Source organism: Schistocerca gregaria, chromosome 9 (genome assembly GCF_023897955.1).
Source record: "Schistocerca gregaria isolate iqSchGreg1 chromosome 9, iqSchGreg1.2, whole genome shotgun sequence".
Taxonomy (NCBI): Eukaryota; Metazoa; Arthropoda; class Insecta; order Orthoptera; family Acrididae; genus Schistocerca; species Schistocerca gregaria.
The window spans coordinates 175,336,099-175,361,465 of NC_064928.1; the positions used below are offsets into that span (position 1 = coordinate 175,336,099).

A 25,367-nucleotide genomic window follows, 5' to 3' on the forward strand; every position below is an offset into this window, starting at 1 on the left:
TTTAACAAAATTTTGTAGACAAAAAGTGTAAAAGTTTTTGTTGAATTTTCTTTAAAGACTTGCATAAAAGCCTAAGTCTACAATGATACCTCAAATTGCTTTGTTCAACTTTTTGTAATCGATTGCTTTCAGAAAAAATATCTGTTCCCTGTGGGTGTTGCGCAATACGATCGAAGCTTAAAAATGAGACTCGCGTTAGTTAGTGAAATAAATAGCTCAAAAATTTTGACTTGGGAAAGGAAAAATTCATAAGCAACCCTGTAGCAGGAGGCTCATCTCACTTATACAAGGCCCGTCTGAAAAGTTCTGAGCCTGATAGTGAATATGACAGTTTATGCTATCAAAGAGTATATTTCATCCAGCATTGTTAGATTGCTGTTATCCCCTCTCTGTGGTGTTCTTGCAGAGTGCTGCAAAGTATCCATGATAAAGCCACAGTGGCTTCTCCATTGGATAGAAAGCCCTGACCAGTGAGGAATGTCTTCAGTTTTGAGAACAGATGAAAGTTTGAGGTAGCCAAATCTGGGAAATATGGTGGATGTTCCAGCACTTGATAGAACAAATCCTGCAATTTCCCCATTGGCAAGACCCTTTCGTGGGCAGGTGCGTTGTCCTGATGGAAGATGATTTTTTTTCTTCTTTAGGCTGTTTGTTTTCACAACTGCTTGCATCCAATATTGTGAGAAGTTGAGAGCAGTATTCTCCACTTATGGTTTTACCTTTTTCAAGACAGACAATCAATAAAATTCCTTTTGCATTCTAGAACACCAGCACTATGATCTTTCCCTCCGATGCCTGTGTCCTTGCCATCTTTGTAGCTTGCATTCACTGTATAGTCTGCTGTTTGGATTTGGGTGTGTAGTGGTAAAGCCATTTTTCATCCACTGTCATGACTGTCAACACAAAAAGTCACTTCTGTTTTTCTTAAAACGCACCAAGCACTTTTCGGAAAGTGTAATGTGAATGCAATTTTGATCCCCAGTGAGCATACGTGGCACCCATCTTGCATAAAGGTTTCTCATATTCAGTTCCTAGTGGAAAATGTGACCATCACATTTCTTTGATATCCTTAGAGCATTAGCAATTTCACTCGTCTTTATACGCCGGTCTTCCAAAATCATACCATGGACTTTGTCATTGATTTCTGGTGCATTTGCAGTTCTTGGACATCTTCTTTGTGAATTATCTTGGACACTTTGAAGGCCGTGTTCAAACTGTAGTCCATTTCTTCACAGTGGAAATTGAAGGTACAGAGCCGTTATGCATATTTACAAGCCACAAATGAATTTTGGTCAGTGTTACTCCTTCTTTTAAGAATAAGTTAATCACTGTACAATTTTCAATTTTTTCCATTTTCAACACCACACACACCACAACTACTTCAAATGACCGCCTACAGTCAACTTGCAATGTTACATGGTGTCTGTAACGTGTACCAACATAAGGGGGAAAATATCAAGCAAGTAGTGCTGTGATCTCTGGGTGAGGCTGAGAACTTTTTAGTCAGCCATCATATTTGTATGAGCTGGAAAGTATGCAGCAATCAAGTGTGTCCTAATAAAAGTAACAAAAGTAGTTTCTTGGTGAAGCACTTCCGAGAGAGAGAGACGACTTATTTCTCTAGTCATACTGGGCTACCTTGACATTTCTATAGAGGACATAAGTTAACACTGAATGGTATACAACAATATTTTTTGTTGTCAGTTAAAATAGGGAAAACCACCTAAAATGTTGCCTCATTCTTTAGCACGAAAATACCATCTGACTCAAAATGTCAAATAGTTGATTATTTGACAGAGAAAAACATCAGATTTACATCTCTTTGGTTGTATTATGACCTAAAAAGTTATTTTTGTTTGTTTTGTGTAAGTAAAAAATTACATAGACAGTGATTTCCATCTACTCAGAAAGCTGTTGAATCCTCCCAAAACCAAATTATCAAAGATATCAACATCAGAGAGGAAAAAAAGTTTCCATAATTGGATCGAACAAATGCAAAGGTGCATAAATTTTATAGACACATATTTTGAGCAACAATAGAATGATTTGTACAAAAAAATGTTCTTTTTCAACTGTTTTTATACATACATAAAAGGCAGTCATTGTAGCAAGTGTTGTCAAATACATGCTTCTAATTTGTTTCATATGTGTGTGTCTGTCTGCCACTGTTTGCTTTGTAAATTTTGCGGAACAGTTTTGTACTGTTCTGTTTGTAACTAAACCCATGTCTATACTCTGAACTTCTCTTACAGTTTAGGATGGAAAATAACCACATAATGTTCTTTGTGAACATTTGTGCTGTAGAACAGGAAACACTCAGCAAGCAAGATCTTAAAGTGCCGTACGTCTCCAACAGTTTTGTAGAGGTTAGTTTCTGCTGAGTAATTTTGTCACCTATTTGTAAATTTAATGACTGGCCTTAAAACAGGCAAAGTTACTTTTTAGCTATACTTCTTGTGTGGTTTTGCTTATATAACCAACTTTGGACCAAAATTTCCATGGTGAGGTAAGAGGGTTGGCAACATTACTAAAGTAATACCTTGTACTAGGCATTAGTCAATTGTGAAGGATAAATAACTCATTTGTTTATTTTGGGCTGTTTTAGTATCAGTTTTTGTTAATTAGTTGTTTTAGTTCCTTAGTTACTATGTGAAAATTATTGTTTTGGAAATTTATGAACTGTCAGAAGGAACTGTTAATTGTAAACTGTGAGAAGTCATTCTCTGTGAGTCTGGGTCTTCGGTACAGCTTTTTATTGTAACATAAATTATTGATACTTGATTTATGTGCCACCTTTACAGTCACCACGCAATGTTAGTTCCAAGTGTAGTGTGCCCAATATCAGGCATGTTTTGTTTTCTGTTTAATTGCTTTTTGTAGTGCTTCAGAGCCTTATAGACTTAACCTGCACATTGATACAAAATATTGGTGGAATAGGTATTTGAAAGCTCCACATTTTGAGGTGACTTCAGTCACAGAGGCTTTTGTTTTGGGGTCTAGAGCAAATAGTATGCAAGACACTTTCATTAACAGGTGTGAGGATTATCCATTCTGATAGAACAGAGATTATCACAATCTACCTGTCCATTGGGAGGGAACATTGATTGACCTTGTGAAGTCTCAAGGCATACCGTGTGATAGGTTATGTTTCAGTAACTTGGTTAAGTTACAGTAACTTGGCTTGTACAGCATAACTGTGGTGTATGCGTCCTGCGACAGCCGGGAAATCGAGGAAAAATGCAGTAATTTTTCCATCTGGGGAAAAACCTGGGAATTTCTTAGGATTATAGGAATTTTTCATTGTTTTAATTTTCAATTAAATATTTGTAATTTTGACTGGCAAGAACTAATACTCTAACAAAGAATTTTTAGTTTAGCTCACAACTGCAGAATAATGCTGCAGCAACAAAACGTAACTGCGAGAAAAACACCAAAATAAAACTTAAACTGCCAAGAAAATGCACCCCTCACAACAAAAAACAAAGTGCACACACAAGTGTCTGCTAACAACAAAACATGTCAAAGGCTTTAGGATGAAGACTGTGCAATATTTCATAACAACAAACTGCTTTGTATGAGCATGATGTCACAGCTGTTTACATTTTTAACAGGTCACGGGAAAGGTGTTGCGAGTGGTGGTTTGAGAACCGTTACTTTCAAAGTAAATTTCCTTTTATGGGAGATGGGTTACGTGTGACGAATTTCTTAAATCGCGGAACATTTGACTCTAATTTGAAATTTAACAATTTGAGGACCAGCCACTTTGAAAAATTTTGGGCAAGGAGACCAAACATTTATATCATTAATCATCTTGTGGTGCTGTAGTTCTTCTTATGTCCATGCTGGCTATGAAAATAGGTTGAGGAATTCCTCTCTTATGCAAGACATCTTTTCAGTTTCGTTTTACCCAGACATGTTTTCAGCACTTTTTGTGCTTCTTCAGTGGGTTATTTTATTTTCTTACTGTGAAATTGTTGTTACATATTAACATTTAGAGAAACTTTTGGTACAAAATATTTACAATTGTGAATGAATAATTGTAAAATATTATACATTATTTGTTTACAGTTCACAGTTGATATATGTATTAACGACCTCATGTATTGTATGTTGTTTATTACATTGTGTCTAAATTTCTAGTTATAGCTTGATTGGCAAAAGAGTGGATGTATGCATTAGTAATTTACATACCTTACATGAAGCTATTGGGTATTTATGTTGGTAGCTAGTGTGGGCACACAATCACTGCAAATAATGTTTAATATTTTACAACAATTATTCATTCACAATTGTAAATATTTTGCATCAAAAGTTTCTCTAAATGTTAATATGTAATAACGATTTTGAAGTAAGAATATAAAATAACCCACTGAAGATAGCATGAAAAAGTGCTGAAATATGCATAAGGCAGAATACCTCGTCCAATTTATATCACTATTTAAAATTTTAGTGGCACATTTCTGTTTGATGTATCTTAAAGGGCAACACCCACAAAAAAGACCAGTAATATATATGAAAGCTTTGCTTTTCTAGTAGCTATACAACTTCTATATTAATTTAAACCATTAACTTTTCCTATTTGAGTGTTTGTGCTACTTAACAGCGATGTCGCTGTCAGCTGTGTACATCATGAGTCCTATGCTCTGAATATCTGCTGTCATTTGCTGTCGAGATTATCTGATATGAGCTATGATTGGCTGACAAAAGTGCATTGCAGTCTTGGTTTCAAAGCTTTGGTTTAACATGCTGTGTTTGGTGAAATTTGGGAAAGTGTACTGTCACTTAAAACGGAGAAAGTGTATTTTCATCTGGGAAAATGTGTATTTTCACCCAGGGAAAAGTGTATTTTTAACTGGGAAATCCGCAAATGTGTTTTGCCTTGTCTGCGTAAACACTCCCCGATGACCTACTGAAAGTCAGTGACTGTATTCATTATGTTTTGTTGAAGCTCTCCAAAAATTAAATGGTAGTGGAGGCAGGAACACACAGTCATTGAAACAACCCCATAAGAAGAACTGAATGTGAGTGAGTCGGATCCAATACTGAGGCAGTCTGGCATTGAGGTAATCAAGAACATCTGAAAGAAATTGTGGTGGGGCACGGTCTTGTTGTGAAATGAAGTCTCCACTCTATTTCTGTAATTGTGGTATTAGCCGTTGTGGCAGCATGCCTTTGTACTTGACACCAGGCAGGGCAGACATTATTTTAGCAGTGACAAAGTAATGGAATGTCGTGCATCTTTCACAGGTAAAAGGAGCGTACGATCGCTCTGTGAAATAATTTAACATTTCGACACAGCACTTCACAATAATCACAATACGATACCCCTAAGAATTACAAACTTTTGAGAAATGGCCTATGCTAAAAGAAGAGAGCACCCTGTCCCTTGAAAAGTGTGCAGAGTGTAGTAGGTAACATTGAGAAACACATCGCAAATGGTTCCTCTGCACTTCTGTGTGAACCTTCAGTTAACTTGTACTGACGAATCGCAGAGATATTTTGAAGGCAAGATGCCAAAAATGCCCATTTTGCACATAGATATACAGGTGATTAGTATTTTGCAGAAAGTAGATAAGAGCTATGTCTTCTACAATCTGTATGTGAAGAATTATTACTCAGTGGATTTCACATTCAGAAATCATATTTGAATGTCAGTTGTTTCTGAGAAGATTGTGTTATTTGCTTGTAAGAAGGAAAAACGTCTACCAGCACAGACCTGAATTGGACAGCAGCCAGACCGTGGCGTATTTAGACTGCAGTTTATGGTTTCGTGATATTGCTGGTCGTGTCGCCGTAGAGGCCATAGTCACACCATTGACATTCTGTCTTTCATAGTTGAAAGTTGGTGACCCATCACACAATCCTCTTGACAGTCTGTCTCCATTTTTCCAGTGTTTTGCATCTCAGAGTAGCTGGTCCCTTGTTTGGTGCATCTTCTCCTTTACTTGGTCAGTCCGTCATCTCGGTGGTCTTCCTTACAATGTTTTCCCTTCGACTTTGCCTCAGTTGATCATTTTTTTCCACGATGTCCTCCTGTAGTCAAACTATGTGACTGACGAACTGCATTGGAAACAAGTGCTGGACAACTTCTTTTCCACTGACTTGGAAGGTGAGGGTGGGGGGAAGGTACTTGTGCACTCAACCCCTTGCTCCAGTACTCAGAAATAGGTGTCTTGTCCCCACCCACCCTCCCTTTGCCCTCAGGCATGTGTTTCTTTCCTTTGTTGTCCCCCCCCCCCCCCTTACTGGGAAATCTGTTAATATTGCATGTACATTGTTACATGACAGTATGTAATGATTTGGTACAGGAAAAATGTCAGTTTGATGACCTATTGCAAGTTGATCTTTGCTACTGCTCCATGTGATGAGCTGTCTTGGTGGATTTGCTCCTGAATCTGTACTAATCACACTCTTTTACGGAGGCCCACCTGGACAGAATCTTCCAGTCGTCTTGTAGTGCATTGACAGCTCGGACGAGCCTCACCTCCCCCCACAGGGCAGCCATCTCATAGCTTATAAAAGAAAGGTTCACGAGTCACAGAAGTGAATCAAAAGTTGATGCTAGTCAGTAGAAGAATAAGTTACTTGTAAAGCCTCTTCACTCACTTTTGTAAATAATATTGATGTAGCTAATGTTGGTGGCAACTGTAAGTATTCTGGAATGGCCCAAAGTTGGCCAAGTTCTACAGATCAGAGAGGGGCCGAGCAAAAGTGTGCAATTAGTGTCTCTAAACCTCTTATTGTGTAACTTGTGTGCACTATTACGGCACTGCACCAATACGGTACACAGTGGACAGGGTCTGTGGTCACTTAGTTTTACTGCAGCTTGGAATTTAACATCCATTTTCTGGATGTGGACTAAGTCAATATGGTTCGTTACTTCCACAGATGATCTGTCACCTTGATGATATCCAAATAGAAGGTTAGAACAGAATGCTGTTCACTTTATATCTCTTCAGTTGTTTATCAGATGTTGATGTTATTGCCTGTCCATCTGCTCCTCTATTTCCGAGACATTGCCAAGCCGTGACGGCAAAGCTTAAGCAACGCCTTTACAGCAGGTGGGGGTGTTCAATCGCTTCCATGCCTTAGAGACATGCTGTGCTTGTACGTACCTCCCCAGCTCTGTGTGTACGTCAATCCGTAGCATGCACAGTGGAAAATTCTCTACATACTAATTACCTAAATAACGTTTTTACACTAACATCTTTCATCTGCTTGCAAGGAAGAAGTGAAACTTGTTATTGTTGATGAACGACATGTTACACCACAGGCTCAGTTGAATTGTTTGTCAGTCTCTTGTCCCTTACTGGACAGTTTAAAGTGGATGAGTTTTTAATTAGGAAGAAATGTGTTGATGTGCAACACCAACTGTAGTGTTAGTGGTGCTTTTCTGGAAAAAGAAGACAAAAACACAGTTCCAGGAAAAATCATCGCATTTATCAGCCCCCTTGGAGTCAGCAGATTGTGTAACTTGGTAACAATAAACTAAAAGATGTTATTTTTGTTAAATTTGTGAATAGAAATTTGAAGGAAATCTTTTCAGTTTTCTCACAAAATAGAAAATCTGTGGAAGCTGGTTTTTTGGACTGAAGTGAAGGGTAGAAAAGCTTAAAGTGTGTGAAACATCAGGCTGCCACAGAGAGTCTGTCCAGAAATTCAAATGCCTAAAACCAAATTTGAATGTATTCAGTCAGATTTCAAAGGAGAAGCTGCCATAAATGAAAGAAAACCAAGCTTGTTTACTAAAAATCACGTCTTCTCTCCATTACTTAGCAGTTTGAGGGAACAAGTGACTTTGTCAATTTGTTACACCTACTATGTGAAGATGAGCAGGTACTTTTAACATGACTACAGCGTGGAACTTATAAATGGAACATCCTATGAGAGAGAGCAGTTTAGTGCCTATATAAAATTTGTTGATGCTTTGTTAGAGATAGGGGTTGTGGCAGATATGGGTGCCAAGGACTAGATAGGTGCTTAGACAGAAAGCAGAAATGGTTAGCAGCACATGTAATCTGAATGGCACGATAATTTTACTTAACTTAAACACCAAGTCCGAGAAAGAGCCAGTTAATCAGAGGGTAAGCATCATAAATGATCAAACCACAAAAACGTTACTATAAACTGTGAGGCTTCAGCTGTCGTAGGCTTCTAGGAAACTGGTCTGGCCTCGGGTATCTCTATAGTAAAAGGGAAAGACAGATGGAAAGCTTCTGGTACGTTATAAAGAGTTTTCAAAATGAATATCAGATGTTCACTTTCAGTTCCAACTTAACAGCTGTGAGACACAAGCAGAAAGAAATGGAGGTGGCACAGGATATGTGGACAATTGAGAGGATGGTAGTTGGAACAGTGAAGGTTTTTCCTGGATTCCAAGACAGAGGTAACAATTACCTTATGGAATATATGTAGACGACATTAGAAAATGTACAAGAACAATGGGGATGCATATGGCTGAAGATCTTAATGGGTGGAGAAAACTCGAGTTGGTCTTTACAGAGTAGTGGATGTCAAATGAGAGTGATACATCTACTGATTTGATGCTTGGAAAGGATATTTTCCTTAAATTTTTATCATACATTTCATTCAAATGATTTTGCCATCATTATTTTGCTAAGATGTGTAGCTGTGTCTCCAAGCACAGATAGAGCCTGCGAATGTGAGAATCCTGCAGCCTAGGCATCAGCACGCACGAAAACTAGTACAAAGTCCGCCAGTCTCGTTACCTAGCTTCCCCAGTCTATAATACTACACAGGTGGAACGGTTACAAGTGACATAAGTTCTCGGGCTAAAACAACCATTTATTGCACACTACAAAATCAATTTTAATGTATTAACAGTAGCAATATCGATCAAAGACCTCAAACTTGTAAAGCCGTTGTACGATAATGGGGCTCGAGTCTGTGTGTAATAGTATAAATGACACTTTCCGCTAACACTGAATCACGCTATAAATGTTTCGACTAAGTGTGACTGACTCACACTCGTGCGGCACTTGCATTTCTCTCGGCCACTGCCTGTCTTGTATTGCCAACTGCATTTCACACCTTCACCAGAGGACTATATTCCAAGCGTTTGTCTTGAAGAAAATGATTGGTTGATACGTAACAATTGTGGATTAATAAAACATTGTTCTTATGAAACACAGCTGACTCTTAATTCATGTGAAGTAATGGGTGCAATCAGCAGGGGATCTCAAGTTAATTCCATATTTCTAGATTTCTAGTAGGCATTTGACAATGTTCCTTACAAGCGGCTTCTAAGAAAATCATCTCAGTTGTGTGACTAGATTCATTGTTTCCTGTCAGAAATGTCACAGTTTTTAGTAATTGACAGGAACTCGTTGAGTCAAATAGAAATGATATCAGGGGTTTCCCAAGGAAGTGTTAAAAGTCCCATGCTGCTCTGAATCTACATAAATTATTTAGGAAACAATATGAGCAGTCTTCTTAGACTGTTTGCACTGATGCTGTTGTTTCCTGTATAGTAATGTCATCAGATCAAAACAAATTGCAAGATGATTTAGACATGATATTTTCATGATGTGAAAACTGGCAGTTGGCTGTAAATGATAGGTTCTCCACACAAATACTGAAACAATTTCATTAAATTGTGGTTACTTGATCAATAACACAAATTTAAAGGTCATCAATTTGACTAAATACCTAGAAATTACAGTTACAAAAAGCTTAAATTGGAACAGTCATGGGGAAAGCAAACTGAAGACTGTATTTTATTTCGTGAACCCTTAGAAGATGCAACAAATCTACAACGACACTGCCTGAACGACACTTGTGGGTCTCCTTCTGGAGAATTACGGAGCAATAAAGGGTCTTTGCGAGGTAAGATCAACGGAAGACATCAAAAAACTTCAAAAGAGGAAAGCTTGTTTTGTATTATCACGGAATAGGGGAGAAACTGCCACTAATACAATATGTGATTTGTGGTTGCAGCTGATAAAACAAAGGTCTTTTTGTTGCAGTGAGATCTTTTCACATAATTAGTCACCAACTTTCACCTCTGAAGCAGAAGTGTTTTATTGACTTAACCAACACAGATAGAAATCATCATAATAAAATAAGAGAAATCAGAGTGTGCACAGGAAGATTTAGGTGTTCATCTTTCCTAGTGATATTGGAGAATGGAATAGATGAGAAATAGTCCAAAACTGAGTCTATGAACCCTCTGCCAAATACTAAGTATTATGGGGAGTTGTTATGTCATAACTGCAACATTACAGAGATGGAATTGCCAACCAGTACTTAGCTACAGGAGGGATACTTGCAGCACTGATGATAGACACATTTAAAAGTGAAATAGCTGTTCCTTTCCCTGGCAGGACAGAAGGCACAGGTAGGGGAGGGATAAGCTGGAAGGGCAGCCCTCCCAGGCCCCGCTATCACTTTGTTTGTATGGTAGAATTTTGTTCTGGAAAGTAAAAACCAGCTGCGAAGCTAAATTTTGTGTATCCTCAAGTGTAGTAATACCATTGAATTTTTTGGATTCATAAGTAGTATATTCAATGAAATGTTTTGTGATAATTCTGCCTGATTGACAGAATTGTGCTTTTTTAACCCCTATAGATTGAAATGACAGTCAAACTGTTTCGTAAAGATTTCAACCTATCAGAAGCTCTGAAAGAAACTGTTTCAAGAAGGCTGGACAGTCAGAAAAAGTTCTCGGATCTCTCTTATATAAACAATATTCCTGGGACTAAAAGATAACTCCCTTTGTTGTATGCATGTTCGTTCTCTCTCTCTCTCTCTCTCTCTCTCTCTCTCTCTCTCTCTCTCTCTCTCTCTCTCACACACACACACACACACACACACACACACACACACACACACACTACTCACTTGTGATTGTTGGACTGCCTGTGATACCGAACTCACAGGTCTAAGAAATCCATATCTTGTCTATCACCTCTCTCCTGCATTGTTGTTTCTGTAACCATAATTCATCTTAAGGGGTTTTTCAAGTCTAGAGGTCCGATTTTCTACCTCATTTTCAACTCCCCCCCCCCCCCCCCCCCCTTCAAGGTGATATCAAAGGATAAGTCTAGCAATGCTTATAACCTTTTATTCATCCATGTTCTAGCTGCATTAAAAAAATTTTTTTTGGCCAAAAATATTAAGGGATTATTAAACAAAATGGTGCTGAAGATCGTAATGCACACTGTGAACTGGTAGGTAGGTGGACCTGGTTCAGGTAATTTGGTGACAGAAAAGATCAGATCAAAAAATTATTAAAATATATGAGCGTAGCTATGGTCAGAAACTCATAAACTATGGCAGATTCTCATAAAAGTGAAAAAATGTCTTTTTGCACAGTGGTGGCTATTTGAAAGGAAAGTAAAAAAAAATCTAGTTTTTTGGGCATTCAAACACATAAAAAGATGAAAATTGTTTTAGTTTTAGAGGTTCCAACCATGGCCAGTTCAGTCCTCTACAAAAATAGTTGGGCAACATCAAAATTGGTTGATTAGTTTTTCCACAATTTTAAAAAAAATACTTTTGGAAAATTGTGCTTAAAGTTTTGGATATGATATTTGTCAGTATTTATAGCTTACCATCAGCCTGTGATGTGTGGAGCATACACTAACACCTTCCTTGAGCTTGTAAATCTAGTTTGCATACACTGCTTTCTCACAGGCTGCAGATCTGGGTTCTTTATGGGCCATAGATGTGCAGTGCTCTGAGCATCCAAGGCAGTCCACATTGTGCCTTCTGCAACATTTGAATTCTGTGTTGCCAAGTTGAATACCCAGGACATTCATTGTCTGTGCAGTTCCTATGAAGCTGTTGTCAAAGATAACTGTAGCCAAATTGTTTGCAGTTTCGATTACATGTTTACCAGAATGTATGCGTTTTGGAGAAAATGTCCAAATCAATGAATTTATCAACTTAGAGTTTTGAGTGTTTGCTCCAACACATCTGCCCAGTAAATTGTCATTTGATAGGTCTTTGTATACGGATCTGATTGCCTCCTGAACATTTTCGTCTAGTGGTGATTTGTGCGTGTAAGTCTTCAATGTCCCATCTTTTCCAACCTTCTTCCAATCATACAAGCTCTCACAGCAATTCTCGTACCAAGGTTCATCGTCTATTGAAGTCTTGTGGTAGAATGTTGCCCATACTGCTGGAAAGCGATATGGACAACCTTCTACCACAGAACTACCAGACCATTGATCGTTGTGTTTTGACTGTATGAAACAGTTTACAGGCAAAGCGATTTTGCCCACATATTCTCCATAATATCAAAATATACAATAAAAATAATCGATTTTTTGAAACTTCTAGACCAGAAAACCCCCTTGACTCACTTAGCAACAAAGCTCTGTAATATACTGGCCAAATGTTATCTCAACTTTGCTGAAGTTAGAGCGACCACGGACTGCAGTGGCCAGTTTGAAGTGGGCCGTTCCGTCACCATCTCACGGGGATGCTGACTGCCTGTTAGCTTGCCCGCATTTAGATGCATGTAGTGTAGACTACCCACCTTGCAGTGCTACTGCACTCATTCTGCACACATACGAGCCATTCAGCCATTGCAGCATACAGATGCTTGCCCTGGGCTACAGCTAAATTGCCAGCTTAATTAATGTGGAAGAGATTTCTGGTGACTTAAACAATGAATAAGATGAGTTTGTAAGAAGTTTGAAGGTACGTTACTGACAGCGTGTCAGTGTTGCAGCAGTCTTACTGCTTATTGAGGGGGGGAGTTCAGTTGACTGTTTTATTTCTAGTCAGTTAAACAAGGACTGACCTATCATGTAGTACATTATTCTTTTCAGTAGATGAATAGGATGAAAACAAATCATCAGAAGAGCCTGGAAGAGCAAAAGTTACTGTGTGTCGCTTCAGTTGCAGAGGTTAGTGTGCAGAAGGCAACTACCACTTCTTGCCATCTGAACACACAAAAAAATTCTTTTCATAAATCCTCTGTTGAATTGTGTTGAGGTTTTCGTAGCAGATAAGGGAACTAGAGAGCTGAAAGCCAAATCTCTACCCATAACAAAAAATAGGGGAGAAAAAGTAGTGAAAATGAACTAAAACATCAGGCAATGTAGAGTTATGGAAGGCCAGAGTCAGTAGTTGATACCTGATATTTATCCAATGTTTATTTTCAAGTGCATTTTCTGAAAAAGCAGAGAATTATTGAGCACTACAACATCAAACAACTACCATGTTGTAGCTTCTGTACCCAACTAATGAGAACAATTCCTTTTACTTTAGCACGCTGGTACTTGCATCTTTTGGAAGACTAAGCATTTTGAAGTTGCAGGTGTTTAGACATTGCGTAACACTGCACTATGGTCTGATCTTGTATCAGAATCAATAAAAGCATTCCATAAATGTAAACGATGAACATCTGTAACTTCTGTTGAATTGTCATGCTAAATTACTTGTAATACTGTGTTGATAATTTCCACATTACATTCATCTACAGGCAATTGAGTAATACCAATTTTATTGTACCAGAAGCCTTTTTCCTTAATTTTTTGAAGGCTGGTGGAATGAAAGCTACCCATGTGGACTGTGTGACGTCATATACTCCTGACTGTGATCGCTGGGTCACAACCTTTACAAGTGAGAATAATACAGAATTTTATTATGTACTATTACCTGTTGTGCAATCAATCAAAATTCGCCAGAATACTATGGTGCTTCAATTCCAATTGGTTATTCAGTATGAACTGTGTGTTTTCGTTTTTATGTCTAATAATTTCTGCTTCCTCTAATATATTCAAAATACGGCTTTTTTCTGTTTTATGTAGTATTTTTAAATTTTCTGAAGGGCTTATGATGCCCCTCTTTGCAAAAGTGCACTGTGTCGTATTTAAAATAACCTACTGGTTTGCTCTATATATTTCTTCGGGTAATCATTGCATGTAGTGCAGTACACACTTGCATCATTACATTTATTTACCACAGCTTTTTCCTTGTGCCCGAGTTTTCTGCCTAGATCCAAAAAAGTAAAATACGCTAGAATAATGTTTTTAGATCTTGTACGTCAGCCTTTTTTTTTTTTTTTTTTTTTTTTTTTTTTTTTTTTTTTTTTTTTTTTTTTTGCACCCAACTAAGCTATTCTACAAAAAAGCCAAGGTTCCTTTGTCTGCTCGGCTGGTCCAAGCATTATCAGGAAAATACTGTGGTAAATAATTATGTGGGTGTAACTGCATTACATTTAGTGATTGTCCTAAGAAATATATAAACCAAAGTGCTAGGTCATTTCAAATAAGATGTCAGAAACACCTTATTTTAAATAACTCACAAACTGCATTAACAATGCATATTTGCAAAGAGGGGCACGACATCAAAAGAGCTTCAGAAAATTTATAAATACTTCATAAAAAAAGAAAAAGACGTATTCTGAATATGTTACAGGAAGAAGAAAATTTTAGATATTAAAACGAAAACATGCAATTTACTTTGAATAACCAATTGTAATGAAAGTACCATAGCATTCTGCACAATTTTAATTGTTTGTACGATTAGGTGTTTGTATTCTCACTTCTAAAGATGGGACCAGGGCCCAGCAATCCTAGTCAGGAGTATATGACATCACGCTGCCCAAATGAATAGCTTCCTTTCTGCCAGCCAGTTGGTCTCTCTTTGTTGTTGTTACAGGCTGCTTTTGCCCTGTCCTGCACTGAGCTGCTCTGCTGTCACATTAGTAAGACACTGCCACGTGATACTTCCCACATAGTAATTTGCGTAGTGCCACGACTAATGATGTTAGCAGAGACAACTTTTTATTGCCAATCCGGAACCATCTGCTCAGTATAAAATATTTTTCCTTTTTTCTTGTTAGAGAGCAGGCAAATTTTAAAGAATGGAGGACGTCTTGTTTATATTTTGCTTACTGTAGTATTGACGATAGTCACTGAATATGCCTTAAGTTTTGACTAGCAGCGACGGGTATACCTATCACCTCTTAACTTTGTGAGTGTATTTTACACATTTCTTTATTAAGTTTTATATCCATAAAATGTGGTGACATTGGACTTTGCTTTTTACCATGTATGTTTCACCTGATGATGTGCCTTTAGGCCATTAAACCGGTTGTGTTTAACAGACAACTATTTTATCAGTTGTTAGTGGAGTTCTTCCTAACATCACACATTTCAACAGCTGTGGTTGTCCAGAACATAAAATAATTTGTGCATCTGTATGTGTACCACTTTGCTTTGCATTCTAGGCATTGTACTTTCAGATTAGAAACATTTGTAGCAGTTTCTGATTTTATATAATGTAATAATGATTGAGATTTGTACAGTAGTCTGGAACAATATGAAGAAAATGTGTGTTCATACTCTCAGTGCTGTGCCAATGATAGCTCGAAAGGCCGCAAGCAGAACAGCAGCTTTAAAGACAGAAAATGAGCTCATATTTAGAGCAGCATTACTGTATTATACAAAATCATAGAGTGCCAGCACTGCATCTGATCTGGAAGTAGAGTGTCTAGTATGTAAAGCAAATTGCTGTACTCGTGAATATGGATATATTTCAGAACACTGATATGCCTTAAAAAAAAATAAAGACAAAAGGTATACAGTGTGATAAGATTGGTTTTATTTAGTGCACACAATTGACATAACCAGAAAACTATCACCTTAATAGTAAGATCTTTAATCTTATATTTTAAGATTGTATGTGTAATAACTTATATTTCAAGGAAGACGCAATACATGAAAGTCACAGATCAAGTAAACAGAGTGAGACATGTATACACTTTAACAGTCAAATCATAACTGAGTCCAAGTCTAGCAGCTGCATGCCTGGCAGACAGCGCCGCACGTAGAGGATGCGCGTAACTGCTTGGCGGCACTTTGAAGGATCGGCGAGTCACAACACTTTCTTGCACAGGTCTCGATGGAGGTGGCCTGTAAATTGCTAACGTCCATAGGTGTTATCCGTAAAGTCTCGAGGAGGAGGCTTCTCGTACGGACGGAAGTGTCCCCGATGATAACGGGCCGAGATGACAGGAGACGTGAGGGGTCTAATCTGCTGGGACCCTGTGCACCAATCTGCCCATTGCGGCAAGTCCAGGTGTTATAACAGGAGACATGGGCGAGGTGTCTGCGTCCATAGGAAAAGGAGGCGAGTAGAGTTGCTCCGACAGATGATGGTCATCTGGTTCCTGCATGGGCACATCTCCTGGTAGCGTCAGTCCTTTCCGCTGGTACTGGTATGATAATGAGAGATTCCTATCTGAGTGTCAGGTAGAGCTGAAGGTGGTGTAGCGGCATCCGGAACAGGCGTTGCAAGCACACGAGGCCAAAGCTGGTCCGAATGACGCACTGCAACACCCATGTCCAAACCGGCCAACCGAAGGCACCCGCGGCCGTGACGTGGAAGGCCGCAGAAAATGAAGTAGCATGCAGGGCTGTTGGCCATGTAAGAGCTCAGCCGGGCTGTGGTTGCCCATGGGGGTGAAATGGTAAGAAGCAAGAAGTTGGAGAAGCACATCATCAGCAGAAAAAGTCAGGAGTTTCCTCATCTGAGCCTTAAATGTGCGGACCAGTCATTCAGCCTGTGGCTGGAATGGAGGGGCCTTGACATGCATGATGCCGTGATGGGCACAAAAATCCACAAAATCGGAAGAGGCAAATTGCGGACCATTATCAGTAACAAGAGTAGAGGGAAGGCCTTACAACGGGCTAGAGCATTGGTTTTGGCTGCGGTGGTAGGCGACGTGCAACGGACAATGAAAGGAAAGTTAGAGTAGGCGTCAGTAACGAGAAGCCAATAAGTACCTGAAAAAGGTCCTGCACGCAGAGACGCAGGTACCACAACACACGGCGAAGCATTTTCGGTGGAAAGGAGGATAACACCTTACCTAGCCGTGAGGCAGTAACGCAAAGCATAGTAGTTTCGCAATGGATCAGAAGTCTTAGCGGACAGACAATCTGGCCAACCCTTCTGAATACAGCGTAAAACCCGGGAGATGGGGAGCCCGTCCACAATCCGCTGCTCGGCAACATCCAGGTGGAAACACAAAAGTTCGTCCCTATCGAATGCCAGATCAGGACCCATGTGAAGGCGAGACAGAACATCAGCATTCGCATGTTGAGCCGTCGGCCAGAAATGAATCTCATAATTGAAACAAGACAAGTAAAGAGCCCAACACTGGAGACGGTGTGCAGCCTTGTTGGGAAGTGACGTTGATTCAGTACCACCTTGTTTGTTATTTGATCCACCCATCTAATTTTCAACATTCTTATGTAGCATCACATTCCAAAAATGTGTATTCTCTTCTCGTCTGAGTGATTTATTGTCATGTTTCACATCTGTATAAGTCCACATTTCCCCTGCATTTTAGATAAATACCTTCAGAAAATAAATCTTAACACGTACTTTTATGTTTTATGTTAACAAATTTCTGTTCTCCAGATCTACTGCTTTTAGTGTCTCATTTCCTAATTTAGTTCCCTCAGCATCACCTATTTAATTCCGCTATTTTCCATTACCTTTGTTTTATTTTTGCTGATGTTTGTCTTGTAATCTCTTATCGAGACACTATCTGTTGAATTCAACATCTCTTCCAAGTCAATTTCCACCTGTGATGGAATTATATCATCAGCAGGCCTTACAGGTTTTATTTGTTCTCCTTGAACTTTAATTCATTTTCCAAATTTCTCTATGGTTTCTGTCGCAGTTTGCTCAGTGTGCAGAGTGATTAACATCATGGATAGGCTAAAACCCTGTCTCACTCCCTTCTCAACCACTACTTTTGTTGCAAGTCCTTTCGTTATTATAACTGCAGTGTGGTATCTGTGCAAGTTGTAAACAACCTTTCGCTCTCTGCATTTATCCTTCCTGCCTGCTAACAAAGTTTCAGAGTTTAGTCCAGTGCACTTTGTCAAAACTTTCTCTAAATCTACAAATGCAGGTTTGCCTTTCATCAACCTATCTTCAAAAATAAGTTGTAGAGGGATTATTGCCTCACGTGTTCCTGTATGTCTCTGTAACCCAAACTGATCTTCCCTGAGGGTGGCTTCTTCCAGTTTTTCATTCTTTTGTAAATAATTCTTGTCAGTATGTTGCTGCTATGGTTTATTTAACTCCCAGGCCACTGGTACTCACACCTGTCAACACCTGCCTTCTTTGGACATTGGAATTATTACATTCTTCCTGAAGCCTTATGGTACTTCCCGTCTCATATATTTTGCACACATGATGGAATAATTACCTGAAACGTGGCTTCCCGAAGGATCTCAACAATTCTGAGGCAATGTTGTCTGCTCCATGGACCTTGTTTCCACATATGAGGTGTGATCAAAAAGTAATGGAATTTCTGTGTTTCATGAAGAGTCTCATTTTTCATCACCAACAACTTTGTCTTCTTCAAAGTAGCCCCCCTCAGATATAATTCACTTGTGCCAGCACTTTTTCCAGTGTTGGAGCATTTCTGGAAGTCACGTTTCATTGTGATGTTCAGCCCCTTCAAGGTGGGATTCCTATGCAGTGTCTGACACATGCAGCCACCATTATGCCTCTGTCACACTGTACTGCTACAGATGGTGTTAAACGGGCCTGTGCAGCTGACGCTATGGCTGCGGCTCGTCCGGTTGAGAGCAGTCTAGACGCAGCCGCAAAGGAAAACATGACAGCATGTCAGAGGGAAAAGTACTGTTCGTGGTGGTGGAAGATTAGCAACTGGTAGAAATGGTTTCTAAATTTCCTTGTATCTATGATGTATCATTACTAGCATACAAGTACCAAACTGTGAAGGATAATGCTTGGAAAAGAGATAGCGAAATTCGTGGAAAGAACAAGTACGAAAAGTACTATATATTTTCTGTTTATTCATAATGTTTAATACTTAGTTGTCAGGCAAATAATGCATATTGTAATAAACAAAAATAAGTAGCATTGTCCCACATAATATTCAGTTGTTATTATTATAATAATGAAGTGTACACAAAGTGAATAATAAAACCTGATGTATAACCGAGCGAGGTGGCGCAGTGGTTAGACACTGGACTCGCCTTCGGGAGGACAACGGTTCAATCCTGCCCGGTCATCCTGATTTAGGTTTTCCGTGATTTCCCTAAATCGCTCCAGGCAAATGCCGGGATGGTTCCTTTCAAAGGGCATGGCAGACTTCCTTCCCCATCCGTCCCTAATCCGATGAGACCGAAGACCTCGCTGTCTGGTCTCCTTCCCCAAACAACCCACCAACCCCCAACTCTGGCGTATATTATAAAAATTCAATTTATTATAATGTGCATATAAATTTTTAAAGATTAGGGAGCTCAAAGCTTACTGAGTTCTGTTAACATGATCACTTTTCCACAGCGTTATCCTTGCACCTGCACGGCTGTTGAAGTATTCTGTAAATGAATCTTGCACAGAAAATCCATCAGCATGTGCATAACCGCCACTCCTTGCTAATGGTCCAAGATTTTCAGTAGGTAGCGTTTCACTTCCGTTTAATTCAAAATAAGGCTCATTAACTTTCTCTAAGAATGCATGTCTAAGTAAATTGTGTAAACAATAAGCAACAATAATCAAATTATCAGTTTTTTCTGGCTTCAGACTGATCGGTGAATAAAATATGCGAAATACTTGACTTAACAGAGCGAAGGCATTTTCAGAAACTCTATGAGCTCATGAAAGACAGTAGTTAAAAATAGCTTTTTTTTTTTGGTCAGTACTAGTAACTCAATAAAAGGAAGGTTTTATCATGAATGTAATTGAAACGCCTCGTCGCCTGCAAAAATGTGGCACTACTATGTCCGAATCCGGCAGCTTAGTAGGTGGAAGAAACATCTTACCACTTGAAAACAGTTTCCCGATATTACTTTTATCAAAAATTCTACTGTAACCTTCTTTCCCATATGACCCGACATCAATGAAAATGAACTTGTAGTTCGCGTCAACCACAGCAAGAAGGATGGTAGAAAAAAAAAAAAATTTGTGGTTGTAATACAATGAGCTCGACAGTGCAGTGGAAAAAATTCGCACAGTTAGGAAATTGCTATTTTTCTTCAACTTCCTTGTCTTTCCAACAAACCTCAACCTCCTCTCATTGCACACAGACCCAGTCTCTCCCATCTACTCAATCTCCCACTTCCAGCTCCAGTCCCCCCAACACCTCAAAATTCTAGTCAACACAATCTGGAACCACAATACCCCAATTCAGTAGTTAACCTTTCCTCCAAACCCCTCTCCCAATCCGAAACCTCTGTCCTATCCAAAGGCCTCACCTTCAGCCCCACTCCCAGGTTCAACCAAACTGCCCTTGTCAAAGATTTACTGTCCTACACTCGTAGTCTCTGCTGGAAATATCACTTTGCCACGAAGAAAAATAATCCTGATCCCACTCCTAATGATCCAACTCCCCAAGACACTAGCCAAATTGAACCCTGCCTGCAACAGTTCCGTCCTCCATCACAGCGGGACCCACCTCCTCTTCCTCAAAATCACCCTCTCCAAACCTTCCAGGAATTTCTCACTTCCAGTCTTGCCTCTCAATCTTTTTTGAAAAACCTTAATCCTACTCCCAACATCACCACAGCCGAAGCCCAGGCTACCCGTGATCTGAAAGCTGACCGATCCATCATCATTCTTCCGGCTGACAAGGGTTCCACGACCGTGGTACTTGATCGTCGGGAGTATGTGGCTGAGGGCCTGCGTCAGCTTTCAGACAACTCTACATACAAAGTTTGCCAAGGTAATCCCATTCCTGATGTCCAGGCGGAGCTTCAAGGAATCCTCAGAACCTCAGGCACCCTACAAAACCTTTCACCTGACTCCATCAAACTCCTGACCCCACCGACACCTCCCACTCCTACCTTCTACCTACTTCCTAAAATTCACAAACCCAAACATCCTGGCCGTCCCATTGTAGCTGGTTACCAAGCTCCCACAGAACGTATCTCTGCCTACATAGATCAACACCTTCAACCCATTACATGCAGTCTCCCATCCTTCATCAAAGACACCAACCACTTTCTCGAACGCGTGGAATCTGTACCCAGTCTGTTACCCCCGGAAACCATCCTTGTAACCATTGATGCCACTTCCCTATACACGAATATCCCGCACGTCCAGGGCCTTGCTGCAATGGAGCACTTCCTTTCACGCCGATCACCTGCCACCCTACCCAAAACCTCTTTCCTCGTCACCTTAGCCAGCTTCATCCTGACCCACAACTTCTTCACTTTTGAAGGCCAGACATACCAACAATTAAAGGGAACAGCCATGGGTACCAGGATGGCCCCCTCGTATGCCAACCTATTTATGGGTCGCTTAGAGGAAGCCTTCTTGGTTACCCAAGCCTGCCAACCCAAAGTTTGGTACAGATTTATTGATGAAATCTTCATGATCTGGACTCACAGTGAAGAACAACTCCAGAATTTCCTCTCCAACCTCAACTCCTTTGGTTCCATCAGATTCACCTGGTCCTACTCCAAATCCCATGCCACTTTCCTAGACGTTGACCTCCATCTGTCCAATGGCCAGCTTCACACATCCGTCCACATCAAACCCACCAACAAGCAACAGTACCTCCATTATGACAGCTGCCACCCATTCCATATCAAACGGTCCCTTCCCTACAGCCTAGGCCTTCGTGGCAAACGAATCTGCTCCAGTCCTGAATCCCTCGACCATTACACCAACAACCTGATAACAGCTTTCGCATCCCGCAACTACTCTCCCGACCTGGTACAGAAGCAGATAACCAGAGCCACTTCCTCATCCCCTCAAACCCAGAACCTCTCACAGAAGAACCCCAAAAGTGCCCCACTTGTGACAGAATACTTCCCGGGACTGGATCAGACCTTGAATGTGGCTCTCCAGCAGGGATACGACTTCCTAAAATCCTGCCCCGAAATGAGATCCATCCTTCATGAAATCCTCCCCACTCCACCAAGAGTGTCTTTCCGCCGTCCACCTAACCTTCGTAACCTCTTGGTTCATCCCTATGAAATCCCCAAACCACCTTCCCTACCCTCTGGCTCCTACCCTTGCAACCGCCCCCCGGTGTAAAACCTGTCCTATGCACCCTCCCACCACCACCTACTCCAGTCCTGTAACCCGGAAGGTGTACACGATCAAAGGGAGAGCCACGTGTGAAAGCACCCACGTGATTTACCAACTGACCTGCCTGCACTGTGACGCTTTCTATGTGGGAATGACCAGCAACAAACTGTCCATTCGCATGAATGGACACAGGCAGACAGTGTTTGTTGGTAATTAGGATCACCCTGTGGCTAAACATGCCTTGGTGCACGGCCAGCACATCTTGGCACAGTGTTACAACGTCCGAGTTATCTGGATACTTCCCACCAACACCAACCTATCCGAACTCCGGAGATGGGAACTCGCCCTTCAGTATATCCTCTCTTCTCGATATCCGCCAGGCCTCAACCTCCGCTAATTTCAAGTTGCCGCCGCTCATACCTCACCTGTCTTTCAACAACTTCTTTGCCTCTGTACTTCCGCCTCAACTGACATCTCTGCCCTTGCTCTTTGCCTAAATATGTGTGTGTGTGTGTGTGTGTGTGTGTGTGTGTGTGTGTGTGTGTGTGTGCGCGCGCGCGCGCGATTGTACACCTGTCCTTTTTTTTTCCCCCTAAGGGAAGTCTTTCCGCTCCCGGGATTGGAATGACTCCTTACCCTCTCCCTTAAAACCCACATCCTTTCGTCTTTCCCTCTCCTTCCTGAAGAAGCAACCATCGGTTGCGAAAGCTAGTAATTCTGTGTGTGTGTGTGTGTGTGTGTGTGTGTGTGTGTGTGTTTTGTTCTTTTGCCTGTCTGCCGGCGTTTTCCCTCTTGGTAAGTCTTGGAATCTTTGTTTTTAATATATTTTTCCCATGTGGAAGTTTCTTTCTAATTTATTTACATAAATATTAAGGTACTTAATTATTCGACTATATTGTGTTTTATAGTTGAAGACGGCAGAGAAAAGGAAAAGTAATGGAAGTTCTGCTTCCAGTAAAGGAAATAATTGGTCACTGGCTGATATGTTAACATTTTTAAACAAAATGGATCACAAGCGAGTGTAAGTTGCCACACAATTTGCCTGTTTACATTATTTTTTATTCTGTTTCATTTTATTATTGACACTGAATTACCTGTATTTTTGTAATATATTTCACAGAAGTACATCCAACATTGAGGCAGATGAAGTGCAAAGCCCACAATTTGATGGTGAACTGAGTAACAGAGAGGTGTGCTAGACATTGCCAACTTTGTCAGAAAAAGAAATTTTTTTCTGAAGACGTGGAGGACATCGCATCATTCAGACCACCACAGAGACCGAAACGCCAGCTTATTAATGCATTTAATGTTGCAATAAGTGTTAATTTCATATTTTTGTATTGTGCAATTTTCATTTTTTTACACTGTGTGCATTATTAATGAAGCAATAAAACATTAACAAATTTTATTGTACATACCTCAATGTTAAAACTAGTTTTTTTATCTGGCATTGTAGGGTATGGATATCTGGGAGACGAATCCTTCCCGATATCTTCTTTGACAATATTGAGAACATAGTTAAACTGCACTATGTTCAACCTGAAATACTCTCTAAATTTCTGGTCATTTTTTAACAAGTGCTGATTGATGAGTTGTTCGAAACAGCCTTCCTCAGTTCTTGTGAGGTAAATTGGATGTTTTTCAGCATTTTCCTCACATAGCTGAAGCTGAATTTCTTCATCTTCAATTTTTTCTAACATTAGATAAAACAACAAATCGCGCTCACTCATCCTTTTGGCACAGACGCAGCAGACCAACTAAACACTGTGCGGCCACCGCTCTATAGGAATCGCCAGCTATCCGTCAGACACACAACGGCTGCTGCATGCATCAAATGCAGCATAGGAATCCCACCTTCAGCAAGCCTGTTTTTACCTTGCCAGCGGTGACAAAACAATGTCCGTTCATGGTTCAGTCTCAGGAATAGAAAGAAGTCACTGGAGGCCATGTCCGGCAAGTATGGTCGCTGAGGCAATATAACGCTTCTGTTTTTTGCCAAAAAATCATGAACAAGCATTGAGGCATGAGCGGGAGCATTATTGTGATGCAATTTTGGTGAGTGGTGTTGCCACAATTCTGGTCCCATTCTTCTCTAGGTAGTATTTCTTATTGAGTGTATGACCTTAAGACAGGAACGCATGCAGTCCTATCCCATTGTAATTGAAGAAAACCATGAGAAGAACATTAACATGGGATAAAACTAGTTGATTTATTTTTTTTTCAGTCTTGGCTCTTCAGGCAGTTTCCATCGGTACGATTGGGCCTCGGTTTTGATGTCGTACCCACGTTCTGTCAGCTGTTATAACCTTCTTTAGGAGTTCTGGATAATTGTTAACTTCTAGCAGTTCCTGTGTGATGTCTGTGTGACATCATTTTTTATCATAATTTAACAATTTTAGAAGAGATTTTGCTGCTACATGTTTCATGCCAAAAACATCTGATAAAATTGCTTGGCATGAGCCCAAGGATATGCCAGCCAGCATCATCAGCAATGGTTCTTTGAAACATTTATACCACTTGCAAACACTTGTCTCACTCCCACTAGACTTGACAAAAGCTGCTAACACTTGTCTCACTCCCACTAGACTTGACAAAAACTACAGTTGACGTTTCACACGTAATCCTGTATTTTATTCCAATTTTGAAACAAAATTTAATACAAATTGTTTGATCCGTATTTTTCGAAAGTAAAAAGTTTGCCAAACACTCGAAAACATGTGTAACCTTTTCGACTATCAACCATAAACTAAATACTCAAAACAGCTGAAAATGCAAACATGCATGTGGAATGTGTGGACCCTCAAGATTTAAAAAAAAAAAAAAAAAAAAAAAAAAAAAAATGTAAAAATCAGACGTATAAAGCCCGCAAAATTAAAAATTCCTTGCTACTTTTTGTACACACCTCATATTTCTTTTAGCGCTATGTCAAATTCTGCTTGCCGTATAATATTTCCTGTATCATCTTCATTGATGCCCTCTTCCCTTTGTATAATATTGCCTAAAGTTCATTTTTTTTTTCCTTCCATATACTTCTTCCAGCTTTTCCTTCTTTGCTAAGCACTGGCTTGCTACCTGAGCTCTTGATATTTATAGAGCTGCTTCTTATTTCTTGAAATATCTCTTTAATTTTCCTGTTGGTGGCATATATTTCTTCCTTATTTATTCATGCTTTTACATCTTGCATTTGTCCTTAAGCCATTCCCTTCCTGTGCGCCATTTTTCAGTTCTCTTAGTATAATTTTTTAGCATCGTTATTTCCTGTGGCCCATTCTATTTGCTGCATTTTCATGTTTTCTTCATTTGTCAATCAAATGCAATATCTCTTATGTTATCCAGGCATTGTTATTGTGCCTTGTCTTTCTGCCTAT

The 25,367-nt window shown here is 39.9% G+C and overlaps 1 long non-coding RNA gene across 3 annotated transcripts in view; it reads left to right on the forward strand.

Moving 5' to 3' along the window:
• Positions 1 to 23,412, forward strand: part of LOC126291568 (uncharacterized) — a 79,711-nt gene extending 56,299 nt beyond the window's left edge. For all 3 annotated transcript variants that reach the window (XR_007551818.1, XR_007551816.1, XR_007551817.1), the window contains 3 exons: positions 2,253 to 2,366; positions 22,908 to 23,020; positions 23,120 to 23,412. This is a non-coding gene — a long non-coding RNA (uncharacterized LOC126291568). The remainder of the gene's footprint in view (positions 1 to 2,252; positions 2,367 to 22,907; positions 23,021 to 23,119) is intronic.
• The last annotated feature ends 1,955 nt before the right edge of the window (positions 23,413 to 25,367 follow it).